This window comes from Lactuca serriola, chromosome 7 (genome assembly GCF_051521515.1).
Source record: "Lactuca serriola cultivar US96UC23 chromosome 7, Lser_US96UC23_V15, whole genome shotgun sequence".
Taxonomy (NCBI): Eukaryota; Viridiplantae; Streptophyta; class Magnoliopsida; order Asterales; family Asteraceae; genus Lactuca; species Lactuca serriola.
This window is the reverse complement of record NC_136414.1, coordinates 156,855,948-156,870,027: the sequence shown is the minus strand read 5'-3', so window position 1 is coordinate 156,870,027 and position 14,080 is coordinate 156,855,948. Positions and strand designations below refer to the sequence as shown.

The following is a 14,080-nucleotide window of genomic DNA, read 5'->3' as shown; positions in this document are numbered from 1 at the left end:
TAACAGTTTAATTAATTAAAGGGTTGAATGTTCATTAATCGATAGTTGGTTAATCAGGAATGTTCCAGAACCCTTATGGAATTAGGGTTGGATGAAAATCACTCCACCCCACATGGGAAAGGAGGGAATTTCATGGTTAGGCCTCCATCCCACATGGGAAGGAGTACTAAACCCTAGGAGGGATCCAAGGCTATAAATAAGGCCTTAGGGATTTCATTCCTCCTTGCACCTTGGCTTGAAGTTTTCGCCAATCCTTCTTCCTCCCCCTCTTAGGGACGATTTCTAACCCCTTTGGGTTTGTGAAATTGACCTTTCTCCTAGTTATTTTTATTCCACTCCTTGGTGTCAGTGGGTGTGATACCATTAGAAGGATTTTGGTTTGGGTCCTTTCATCCAAACAACTTCATGGAGGTTCAAGATCTCAAGCATGGAGATCAAGGACTACATAAGAGGTATGTTTTCTTACTTATGTTTTAGTTTTATAGGGTTGATGTAATTAGCATGAAGCCATAGATCCACAACATGCATGTACACTTAGGTATATCGTTGTTTCGATTTTTCCGCTGCCTAGTTTTAGAGTGTATTTGATGCGTAGAAAACCCAACAGTATGGGTCCCTACTAATGGAAGCAGAGGATCCATACTCGAGTGAAGGAAAGTCACGATGATACCAGGAAGCATGTAGAATGTTGAATTCTTCGAGTATATTCTGATGGTTTATATGGTTTATTCTCAGTATGATGGTCACTCGAGGAAGTTCTAGTCGAGATACGGGTGCCAGTGCTGGTGATGGTTCGGGTTCGGGCTCTGGGGCCGAGATTATGGATAATCAACTGCGAGAGTTCATTTCATCATAGATTACCTACAACATTCTTGAGCAGACTCTTGTGATCTTCGATGCGATCAAAGAAGGTATCATCGAGATTCTAGATGAGCGCTTGGGAGCTTTTCTTTTTTAGATGGTGGATATGATGGGACCTCGTGCTTTGACTTTCCGTGAGTTCTGGGCATGTGGGGCTCCAGAGTACTTTGGGAAGAAGGACTCGATTGTGAGCAGGCGTTGGGTAGCGGATGTCACGAACGCCGTTCGTACTAGTTGTTACCCCGAGGGGGAAAATGTCATACTTGCATCCTGTCTTCTAAACGATAGAGCTCGAGACTAGTGGGAGGAGGTTGGACATGCCTTGGGAGGCGAGGCGGTTGAGTCAATGACTTGGGAGGATTTTGTTACGAGGTTTCGGGATGAGTTTGCACCGGTGATTGAGGTCCAACAGTTAGTAAGGGAGTTTTAGGACCTTCGCCAGAATATTGAGATGGTAAAAAAGATCATTGCTATGTTGTGAGAGAGGGCGTTACTAGTTCCACAGTATGTGGTGGACGAGGAGATGAATAAGGCGAGATATCATGAGATGTTGAGGAGAAATATCAGATAGTTTGTGATCAGATCCAGTTGAAAGACACTGGATGATATGGTGGAGCGATCCAGAGAGTGGGAGATTAACCTTGAGATGAAGAAGAATAAGAAGAAGAAGAGGAAGCTGGATCAGGTTTAGAGTTTTGATGGTTTGGGCAAGAGGCCCAAGGTTTTTAACTCGAAATCGAGGGGCCAACAGGACTAGGGCCGGTGTGGCAAGTGCGGAAAGACGCACGATGGGGCGTGCAATGTGGGTGAGTCTGTCTGCTTCAAGTGTGGCGAGTTGGGCCACTTTAGCAGGGAATGTACTGTCACCACCACCACTCAGGTATATGATCTGATTTGCTTTCATTGAAATCAGATGGGCCATAAGAAGGTCAACTGCCCGAGTTCAGCAGCAAGAGGACAAGTAGCTGCGCCCGCTCCAACGACACTGTTGATTACAGATGGTCGTCAGGGCAAGGCGGAGGCACCCGTTGTGAGGAGCAGGGCATTCCAGCTGACAGCCGAGGAGGCTTGTGGAACACCAGATGTGGTGACGGGTATGTATCTTCTCCTTATCTCTTTATTTATGTTGATTTTTCCTGCTATTGTTGGTGTTTTGTTTTTAGGGTCGTTCCTTATGAATCGTATCTCTACTCTGGTCTTGTTTGATTCGGGGGCTACCCGATCCTTTGTATCTCTTACGCTTAACAAGAGGTTTGTTGATGCTCCATGGGAGTTGGATTATCCATTAGAGGTTGAGATTTTTGATGATCGTCTTGTGCGAGTATCGAGGGTTCATCGGGGATGTATATTAGAGTTGTTTAGTAAACTGTACCTAATTGATTCGGTTCCCATCCCTCTACGTGAGAGCAAGCTTATTGTAAGGATGGACTGGTTGAGCCCAAATGGAGCAATGATTGATTGTGAGCATCAATTAGTATGTGTTCGGACCCCAAGTGGGGGAGAGTTAGTGATTCAAGGAAAGGGTGTTTAATGTGGACCGACTCTTTATTCAGCAGATCGGGCCAGGCGCTACCTTCAGTAGGGTTGTTATAGATTTGTTGCCTATGTGATGGGTACTCGGGAGAAGGGTAAAGTGACTATCGACGATGTGCCGATTGTTCCGGAGTACCCATATATGTTTCCTGAGGATTTTCCTGGTCTACATCAGGAGAGGCAGGTGGAGTTTCAGATTGACTTGGTTCCTGGTGCGGCTCCGATAGCCAAAACACCTTATGGTTAGCACTCCCAGAGATGCATGAGTTGTCTACGCAACTATAGGAGCTGTTAGACAGAGAGTTTATTCAGCTGAGTAGTTCACCATGGGGAGCTTTGATCTTGTGTGTGAAGAAGAAGGATGGGTAGCATCGAATGTGTATTAGTTAAAATTATACGTTGCTAAACTTTCATATATAATGATCATTAGTTTTAAAAATATACGTTGCTAATTAAAATCAATTACACATAACTTTTTGGCATCAATAGGTGAACATTTTATATTAGTTAAAATTAGTTTTGATGGTTTATTTTTTATTTTACTAATTTTTTATTTTTCCGGTTTATGATTTATCAAATCCACAATTTAAGATTGGTTTAAGTATATCAAAAAGTAAACATAAACTACAATACTTGTTCATAAATAGATTCAACCACTCGACCAAATCGGTTATGGGTCAACGATTCAATCAGTTTTTTGGTAAACTCATTCGTTTCAATTCATTTTATAAATAGACAAAAACTTGCTCTTAATTGAGCTATTCTCTTCATCAGTTCTCGATTGAATCGGTTCAACCAACCAGGTCAACCCGAGTATATACTATTAGTTAATAAACTATCTTTTTTGATATATACAGTTGCCATTCAATTCTTTTGGACCATATATAAACTACAATTATGATCGGGTATTGTAGGTTATGTAGGGTGTTTTTTTCCTATTTGGGAAAAATAGATTAAATGTTAATTATTTGGATATTATGTGGATATGATTAATTATTTAAGAGGAAAATGCATATTTAGTCACTAAACAATTTTTGTACATGATTTATAGGGAAAATATTTGATTTTGCATCCATGTGACTGAGATAAATTTAATACTTAATTGTGAACTTATATTTAGTGCGTAAGTCATCTAACCTGCATCTACTAAAGTGTCTTTGGCAAGCAGTATCAATATGTGATGGAAATGTGTCTATCCTAAAGTAGTTAAGGGTTCAACTCTCGTTGTGGACAAATGTGTAGATTTACGAGTAGGATCAGTGTATGTGTGTTTGTCGTTCTAAAAAATTATAACATGCATCTCTGGTGAAAATTAGACGCAACTTATTTGTAGGTTATGGATAAACTAATTTGTATGTGCATGGTTTTAGAATCGGTTTTATGTTTGTAGGTAAGTTGTTTTACGAATGAGATACCACTTATTTGTTTTATAAATGAGGTACTACTCAATTGTAACATTAGTTGTCCTCGTAGTTTGATTTTATTTTGATTTTGGTTTTGTTAAATGATTTGTGATTTATATGCTATAAAATCGATGAAATTTTAAATTTATACATCCCAGTTTATTTCAACCAAATTATCATACAAATAGATATTGTACCTAGTAAAATAGTATTGTTATGATAAGAAAATGTGTTAAACACAAGGGGAGCATGAATTATTCAGATAAGATAACTTAAATGCTTAGATGTTGCTAATTCTGATCGTATGATAAGAGAATTATGTGACATTTGGTTTGGGTATCACAAACTTTTTGCTTCTGTACCACGATTTTCAAAAAAGGCCAACTCTCATGCATCTCATGCAGTAGAAGCAAACGTTAGAATTAATGACAAGACTACTTCTCATTCATCTACTTATGCAAGTGTAGTTAAAGGAGTTGGGGTTAAATCTTTATCAAAGAATAAGGAGGATGTTGTTCAAGTTTCTGCTGGAGATTATATTGTGGAAAAAGGAAATCAGGCATGCCTTGCCAAGGGTAGGGATTTTCCTACGTTAACCAATCTTCGTATGCTATGCTATGATGAAGGATTTGAGGATTTTGACATTCGTTATGTTGGGGGTTTATGGGTGATCCTAGAATTTAAACATAAGGATGCATGTAAAAATTTCCTTGAAAGCGGGGCTATGGATCATTGGATAGTTGAGAAACGATCATGGGATAGAAACTTTGTGCCTTTAGATCGTTTGATTTGGGTTGATGTGGAAGGCTTACCTCTACGAGCCTGGAGTAAACAAGCATTTAAAAGTATTATGTCTAAGTGGGGAACTATTATACATCTTGATGATGATTTGGGAGAGGATGTATATAAAAAACGAATTTGTATTCTATCCTCTTTCCAAGAGATTATCTCAGAGGCTGTGACAGTTAGTATTGATGGCCAACATTTTTTGGTTAGAATAAAGGAGGCACCTGGATGGACCCCATCTTTTGTATGGGATATTAATAAAATTACTAGTGACAGTGAAAGCAAGCATGGTAATGGATTGGAAGATCAGGATGATAATTCACAAAGTGAAAGAGAAGAAGGGTCATTTGATCCTTTTGGAATTTATGAGACACTTGAAAAAATGAGGGAGGATGGGAATATCGAAAAGGAAGTCAAGTCCAATGTTAACTGTCAAGTGTTACAGGCTAATGAAAGCAGCAAAATTCCCAATTCTGATGAGGGGCAGTTTCGGAATTCTCAAGAAAAAACAGGGGATCAGAATTTTTTTTTCTAATGGCAGATTTATTGATCAACACCAAAACGTTGAAAACAAAAATGGTAATGCTCGATTTCAGAATTTGAGGGATGCTCATGATGCAAAACAGAGTCGAGTGGCCACTGTTACAGTTCCAGCTGCCAGTTTGGATGAAGATTGTCAACCGACAGCAGCACCGGCTCCTTCTTTGGCCTCGGTTATGGACTCACGGTTCAATGATTCTAATCAAGAATGTAATGCTAAATGTAATGATGCTCCAATTGGATTTTCGGGTGCATTTGGAAGGCTTTCAGGTATTGTTGACTCAGAAGACAGTTTAACTCACCCCCCAGGTTTTTCAAAATGTAATAGTTTTGCTGGTGGCTCGGATAATTCGTATAATAAAGGGTCTTTCTTAAGTGAGATACAAAAAACAATAGAGATGGGAAAGGCAATGGGATATGACTTGGAAGGATGTTATGGACGTGTAAAAGAAATTGTAGAAAGGACCAGAGATAAAATGGTGTTGAGATGAATTGTCTCTCCATTAATATTCAAGGACCAGAGATATGACTTGGGTTCGGAAGTTGTGTTGTAAACATAAGGTTAATTTGTTGGCTATTCAAGAAACGAAGATGGAAGTTATCGATGTTTGTATGGCTCGGTCTTTTTGGGGGAATAATTCTTTTTCTTACGTTTTTTCTCCTTCTCATGGAGCTTCGGGGGGTATTCTTCTTATTTGGGATTTGAATTCTGTCTCTTTCAAATCCTCTCATGTCACGGATTATTTTACAGCTATAGAGGCGTTATAGTCTTCTTCGGGTCTATCGGTTATGTTTATTGTGGTTTATGCTCCGCAAGGGGCTAATTCCAAGAGAATTCTTTGGGATTCCTTGCTCCAGCTTATTAATTCTTTCCAAGGTGAATGTGTTTTGATGGGGGATTTTAATGAGGTTCGGGATGCATCAGAAAGATTTGGTACAATGTTTAACTCTAATACAGCCAAGAGATTCAACAATTTTATTGAGCATGCGGGTTTATTTGATGTTTCTCTGGGTGGTCCTCAGTTTACATGGAGTGACAAGTGGGGTTCAAAATTTAGTAAGTTGGATAGATTTTTAACTTCTAATAGTATTTTGGATGCTTTCCCCCATTTGACAGGTATGGTTTTGGAGAAGTATACTCCGGATCATAGGCCTATTTTGCTTTTGGAACATAAAGTTGATTATGGGCCTACTCCCTTCCGTATCTTCCATTCTTGGTTCAACTTGGAGGGGTTTGATTATGTTGTCAAAAATTTGTGGTCCCAAGATCAGAATTTAACCAGGGTTTCACATCCTTGGGTTAAATTTAAGAAGAAGCTTCAATTACTTAAAGCAAATATTCGTATTTGGAACTCAACTATAAGAGTCAAAATGGCCTCTAATCGTATGGAGCTCCAGACAATGTTAGAATCTATTGATTCTACCCTTATGGATGACGGGGGGAATGCTTCTATACGGGAGCATCGAGTCAATACTCTAAGGAAGATCACGGAGCTAGACGAAATTACAAATTTGGAGTTAGCCCAAAAGGCAAAAATCAAATGGGGTATTGAAGGTGATGAAAACTCGGGTTATTTTCATGGAGTCACAAATAATAAGAGAAGACAAAGAGCTATTAAAGGTGTTTTGAAGGACGGGTATTGGATTGATGATCCAAATACAGTTAAGGAGGAATTTCGTGGTCATTTTCAAACTCTTTTTTCTAAGCAGGTGGGTACTCGTCCAAGAACTCAGGATTCCCATTTTTCTCATCTTTCGTTTGATCAAAGTCAATTTCTTCATGCTCCGTTTTCTCGAGAGGAAATAAAAAAGGCAGTGTGGGACTCCGGTTCTTCAAAAGCTCCAGGTCCTGACGGGTTCACATTTGGTTTTCTAAAGCGGTATTGGGATATTTTTCAGGATGACATTTTTGACATGGTATCTCATTTTCATACACATTCGTCCATTCCAAAAGGATGTAATGCTTCATTTTTCACTATGATCCCAAAAATTAAAGACCCAAAGGTTGTGAAGGACTATAGACTTATTAGTTTTATTGGTTGCCAATACAAGATTATTGGTAAACTTCTTGCTAATAGACTAGCCGAAGTTATTGGTAGTCTGGTGAGTGTGGAGCAATCAGCTTTCATAAAAGGCAGACAGATTTTGGATGGTCCGTTTATTCTCAACGAAATTGTAGCTTGGAGTAAAGCTTCTAAGAATCCTCTTTTGATTTTCAAAGTGGATTTTGAAAAGGCTTATGATTCGGTTTCATGGGACTATTTGCTCGAAATCATGCAAATTATGGGCTTTAGTACTATATGGTGTAACTGGATTTTGGAGATGTTGTCTTCTGCTACGGTCTCGGTCCTGGTGAATGGTTCCCCATCCCGGGAATTTCATATGTTCAGAGGCCTGAGACAGGGGGATCCTCTTTCTCCTTTTCTTTTCGTGTTGGTCATGGAGGGTTTACATGTGGCGCTTACTAGGGCCAAGTTAGTTAATGCTTATCGGGGAATCAATATTGGTGGCATTAATATTTCCCACCTTTTATATGTTGACGATGTGGTCCTCTTCACCGATTGGGATCAGCAAAATGCTCTTCATATTGTTCGTATTCTTAGATGTTTCTTTCTAGCCTCAGGTCTGAAAATCAATATTCTTAAAAGCAAGCTATATGGAGTGGGAGTCACGAATAACCAAGTATCTTCTATGGCTAATTGTATGGGGTGTTCTACAGGCTGCTTACCTTTTTCTCACTTGGGGGTTCCTGTTGGTCAGAATATGGCTAGAATCGATTCCTGGGGTCCTGTGGTTGAAGCTTTCCGGAAAAAATTGGCGACTTGGAAAGCCAAGTGTCTTTCATTTGGGGGCCGGATGACCTTAGTTAAAGCAGTGTTGAGTTCGGTTGCCAACTACTTAATGTCCATTTATCCGGTGCATATTACTGTGATAAAGGATTTGGAGAGATTAAGATCAGTGTTTTTTTGGGGTGCTGATTTGGATGATCGCCGTATGCATTGGGTTAGGTGGGATAAAATTTTGGCCTCTAAAGAAGTTGGAGGTTTGGGGATTGGTAGTCTTTTTGCTTTTAACAGGGCTTTACTATTACGGTGGAAGTGGAGGTTTTTTTCACAATCCAAATTTATTGAGGGTGAGGGTGGTCAAAAGTATTTATGGTTTGGGAGATACTAAAACTTCTTTGATGTATAGGAGACAGTTGATGGGTCCATGGAATGGTATTACAAGGATTGTTAATAATCTCAAAGATAGAGGGTTTGATTTTCATAACCTAGCTCCTATAAGAATTGGTGATGGGGCGTATACTTCCTTTTGGCATGATAAATGGGTTGGCAATACTCCTCTTTCGATTTCTTTCCATCGTGTCTTCGCCTTGGATATGAATCGGTCAACTAATGTTAGGGATCGTTTTTTGATTGGGTGGAACACTGATGTCCTTAGACGTATTCCTAGAGGTGGAATTGAAGAATCTCAATGGCTTTCTTTTTTGCATGTGGTGGAGGGTGTCCAGCTTCAACAGGTCCCGGATAGATTAGGGTGGACTCTTGATAGTTCTGATTCTTTTTCTGTTTCGTCTGTTAGGTTTGCGTTGGATAGTGACCTGGTTCCTTCGGAGGGTAGGAGTACTAGATGGAATAATTGGGTTCCTATTAAGCTCAATATTCTAGTATGGAGGATTCACCTATCTAGTATTCCTACGAGGAAGAGACTTTCGATTAGAGGGGTTACAGTCCCTTCTATCATGTGCCCAATATGCATGGTTGCAGTTGAGACTATTGACCATATTTTTGCTGGTTGCCGTGACTTACGCGATATTTGGGGTAGGATTGCTATATGGTGGGGTTTAGCTATCCCATCACAGATCTCGGTGCAGTCCTTAATCAATTGGTTGGATAGGATAGCTTAGAGTACAGGTCAAAGAAAGGCTTTTGATGCGGTTATTATTACTGCCGTCTGGTGCTTATGGAATTTTCGTAATATGTCTATTTTTGGAACGGTTCTTCCTAAAAAGTCGGTTCTTTTTGACGATATGGTTGAGAAATCCTTTTTTTGGATTTCTAATAGATGTAGTAGGGTTACCTTACGTTGGACTGAGTGGCTTCATAACCCCTCTCTTGCTTCTTCTTTGATGTAATTTTTCTAGCTTCTTGCTAGTTTTTCTTTTAATAAAATTCTGCTGTTCAAAAAAAAAAGAACTATAAGCAGTAAAGTAAAGAGATGATTTATTTAAATTCAATTAAATTATAAGCAAAACTTAACAAAATTGGAAATTAGATTTAGAGAAACAAAAGATAAAGTTCTTCCACTTATATTTCAAATCCACTTATTTTCCTATTGTTAAATTATTAGAAGTCTAATGGATTTTGATATCGCTATTACCGATTCTTATAATGATTAGCTATCTTAGTTAACTAAATAACCAATTAAATTTAAATTATGAAAAACTTTATCTAGTGATTAATCTCAATGATCATTGAAATTAATCTAATCATAGAATGATCATCTAATACTCTCTTACATATTTAAAGTTCATGATTATATCCCCGAACCCTAAGATTTTGTCCATTTCTATTCCTAACCATTCGTTTTCATAAATTAGTTAAGATACAAGTTAATATAAACAAATTGGTCATCTAGATTATACGTAACTTAATTATAGGCAATAAAAATGGAAACTTTAACACATAATGTATTGCGATCAAACAAATATAATACATATTAAAACTTTATAAATAAAACTAATAAATCAAACCATAGTATTAAGGTTTCATTTCCAACTAAGCAGAAGATAAAAATGTAAAATTGTTAGGTTGATTTTCCTGTATCATTTTCGTATGTTTTCTTAATCTTTTACATGATATATTGTGTATATTTAGTATGCATTTCATACGTTTCATTACGTCGTTAGTTTGAGACAGTTTGACTCGTTTAAGCTTAATTTGTGCAAACTAATGTAAGTGGGTAATGATATTTTTTAGCACCAATAAAATTCACATGGAAGGCCTTGCAACTGCAATCGAAGTTTGGGAACAACATCCACAATTAAACAATAAAACGAAACGAATTAAAGAATTTTTTTTTTGGAAATATGGCAGCAATGCGTGGTCTTCGTAAAGTGATTGGATTGAAAAATAAACGTGGTCCTATTGAGATGAAATTTTACCGGTATCTTCCTAACTCATTGATCTTTAATCTGAACGGTGAAGATTGGATTTTAACGTCGTTTGATACACAATTGGGCCTCATTAACAGTAGCAATAAAATCTGCCCAAATTCTGTTTTGGCAGCCCACATTACCTTTTAATTGAGGTACACTTGTGAAACTTTTAACAGCCCAAAATCTAATTTAAATGATATCACAAGAAGCCCATGATTTTAAGTATCGTCACGTTTTCCACATAAAAAAAAAGGTGGGATTAGTTATAAAAGGAGGAGGCACACATTTTTCTTTGGAGAGTTCATGGGACGCACGGCAAATACAGAAAAAAGAAGAACGAGAAGGCCACTTGAGGTTTATTATTATTATTATTATTATTATTATTATTATTATTATTTTTTTAAACTTTTTAACTTTTTAATTTTTAACTTTTTTTTTAAGGTTTCAAGCATCAAAACAATATTTTGAATTCTTTTTGTAAGTTTTTAATTTCCATTGATTCAATTGTAACCGGGTTTGATGTTTGAATTAGTTTAATTATTTAGACTCGTTTTAGATCATTTTGAGATTGTTATTTAGATTTAATACACTCCTAACCACATGATTTCTGATTTTCATTAATTTCGTTGTTACAATTTTAGTTGCGCTTGAGCAACCCGGTTAGGGTTTTAAAGATGAATTGTTAATCAATTAATTGAATCCGTAATTGTTTTTTTAATTGGTCTAAGTAGCAAATAATACACTTGTATCATAAAATCATGTTGGTACAATGTAAATTCTCCGAACTTACGTGAGGGTTTATTATGTTTGGTGTTTCGTTTGTGTTTTAATGCGGCTCTCACCTAATTACAAATTGCTTCTTTGATAATTTTGTAGCGAGCCAGTTCTAATTGAAGCACCCATTTTAGTTAGATAAGTTTGCAGTTTGGTTAAAGATCTTGTTTTAATCGAGTGTCTTGCGAAACGGGTTGTTAGAGCTTGTTGACAACCGCGGTCAAACTAGGAATTGTATAAAAATCATTACACATAACAATCCATGATCACACGTCTAAATAAGTCTTTTGATGCTAATTTAATCATCAACTAGTTAGTACTTTGTAGTATTTATTTATCGTATTTTAGTTAACACATACAGTTTTGTAGTTTGAACTTCCTTTTTATGTAGTTGATCATATGATTTGATGTTGAATTTGTATTCTATCTGGTGAATTTGGTTTTGTGTTAATTAAAAAGTTTGATTTTAATTTTAATTCATGTTGGCCACTTGAATTAGGATTAGATCATTCAAGTTATTTGATTTGCAAAATCCATAATTGTTTTGTGAATTAAAACTAGTAACAAACATCAAACTGATTTCCATTGAATGATTATAATGTAAACCAAAATCAAACATTCTTAAGCTCCCGAGCTTGTGAGGAGTATTGGATGTTGTTGGGAACATTTGCACAAAACTTAATACGATATTTCAATCTATTTCTAAGAGATTGTTTAGAGTAGGTTAGTAAGGTTAAGTTTAATTCAAAGAGCTTGTTTTAGTTAAACAAAACTTGGTAAATGGGAAGTGTTAGAGCTTGTTAATGCTTTCAAGCACCAACTTAGATTAGAATTTAATTTGACATCAATTAATCATCAACTTGCATCATTAGGTGAACAAGTGTTATGACTTTTGATTCTGTTGAGTTGCGTTATGGAGTGGCCAAAAGTTTTGTTTTTCCTGTTGTATAATTTTATGGGATTAATGCTGTAACATCCCAAAATTTGAGGCCAAAAATTTTGTTTTTAATTAAGTAATTTATAAATTTGTTTATCAAAACTTTGTCAAGATCATGTCAATACATAAAACCATAATATCATGTTTCAAACCAAATCATCTTGAAGTAACATAATATCAGAGTACAATCCCAGAAAACTCTAAGCGGAAATCATGTGTGTGTGATGCGTTGCTACACCGCCGACTCCTTCCCCTTAGACGAAGAGGTATCTGAAACCAAAAACTAAAATTGTAAGCACGAAGCTTAGTGAGTTCCCCCATCATACCATGTGACATCCCCAAAATCACGGCCAGAAAAGACCAGTTTGTTTATGCTTTGTTTAAAAATCAGAGTTACATTTTAAATGAAAGTGTTGCGGAATTTGTCCCAAAACAAAAATATGATAAAGATTTATCAAAAGCATTTCCATAGAAATGTATTTCATTAAAAGACTTGGGATGTCATGTGCGTACAGATCAAAAGCATAAACAATACAATATAAGCCTTACTACATTATTTCATATCTACAGGCCTATATCCGTAATCCCTCGTCCAAAACATCACACCTATGCTCATGCGCCACTACCTGTAATACATAAAACTGAGTGGGTCAGGCTTGGGAGCCTGGTGAGCACATAGGGTTTTCAACCCACAATAAATAAGTTTATTAATTTCATCGATCAACAATAACCCGATTACCCGTTCCCGTTATCCTCACTTTACGTCCCTAAACACCTATCATAAGGGACCTAGCCTAAGGATCATCATCGGTACGGACACTACTGCTAAGGGGATTCCTCAGCAATAAATGTCCTAAAGGCAACCATGTGGGGGATGGAGTACACCGGTGAACATATCGTTCACAAACACCTACAGGTTGCGAGCCTGCTAGTGTTCCACTGGACTGTCTAGAAGAGTCCGTGGTCGTCATCCATACTCCGCTAGATGACAGAATCAACAACATCAACATCGAGGCCTCTCATCATTTTATCACACATCACCTATTGCATCTACCCATGTTTTACCCCAACATTTTCGTAGATATAAAATACATAGACAGTTTAAATCATTGAAAACATGTATAACGACGTTCATCTAGCATAGATAGCAAGTATTCAGATAATATGCACACATAGCACGTAATTTATATAAAATACTTCATATCTATGTGTAAGTTGAAAGTAACTATGCACTCACTTGTTAAGGTGATGATTCCAAAATCGGGCAGCGCTTGCTTCTAACGATTCTATTTTCCTTCGACGAAACCTAGCATTATTATCGCTAAATTTTAGTCTAATATTTACCGTGACCAACTATTAGTCTTAGTATTATTATTATTATATAAGCGTTAAACAATATTTTCCAACCACTATGTACAGACAGGGGCCAGACATAAAACACCGGAGGGCAGGACCATTTTGGCATATAGCACTTCTGAAATCCAACAACCCTATGCGGCCCTTTAAACCAGATTTCCCGTACCGCGAGTAGTTAAAAAAAATATTATAACGACACTTATATAAGTTATAATAATAGCTCAAATATTTATTATAAGTTCATAATAACAATACTAATTTTAAATATAAGCTATATTAAAATAAGGTAAGCATAACTTACTTACAAGGGGGTTTTAGCTAGGAGTCGGGCTCTGCAGGGGCAGAACTTCGTCGCTGAATCTTTCTAAGAAAGATTCGTGCAACGCTTCAGCGCTCACCTTACTATACTAAACTACAGAAAGAGAAGTCGAATCACGAGGGACCGAAATGCTCGGGGGATAAGGAGAGAAAGACTCTTGAATCAAGAGAATGGTGCAAGAAATATGAGAGCCCAAGGCTCTTATTTATACTAATTGAATTTTCAAAAACTACCCTCCATAATTACTTAATGACCTTTTAGTTATATAAACAACTAAACACCCCTCTATAATACTATTATAAATGGATTTAATGATATTTGTACTAAACTAATGTCGAAAGAACTCAACATTAGTCTTATAATGACCGCATCGTCGATACCTTTCTAATGATATATACATATGTATATATATG

The 14,080-nt window shown here is 36.9% G+C and overlaps 1 long non-coding RNA gene across 2 annotated transcripts; it reads right to left on the bottom strand.

Annotated features, from left to right (window-relative positions):
* Positions 1 to 12,114: 12,114 nt before the first annotated feature.
* LOC145063108 (uncharacterized) lies at positions 12,115 to 13,829 on the bottom strand. Of its 2 annotated transcripts, none has more exons than XR_013687843.1 (4): positions 13,650 to 13,829; positions 13,230 to 13,298; positions 12,542 to 12,618; positions 12,115 to 12,262 (listed from the first exon to the last, which is right to left on the bottom strand). It is a non-coding gene; the product is annotated as an uncharacterized LOC145063108 (long non-coding RNA). The 2 variants fall into 2 exon arrangements; XR_013687842.1 differs by having other exon boundaries at positions 13,654 to 13,829.
* Positions 13,830 to 14,080: the final 251 nt, after the last annotated feature.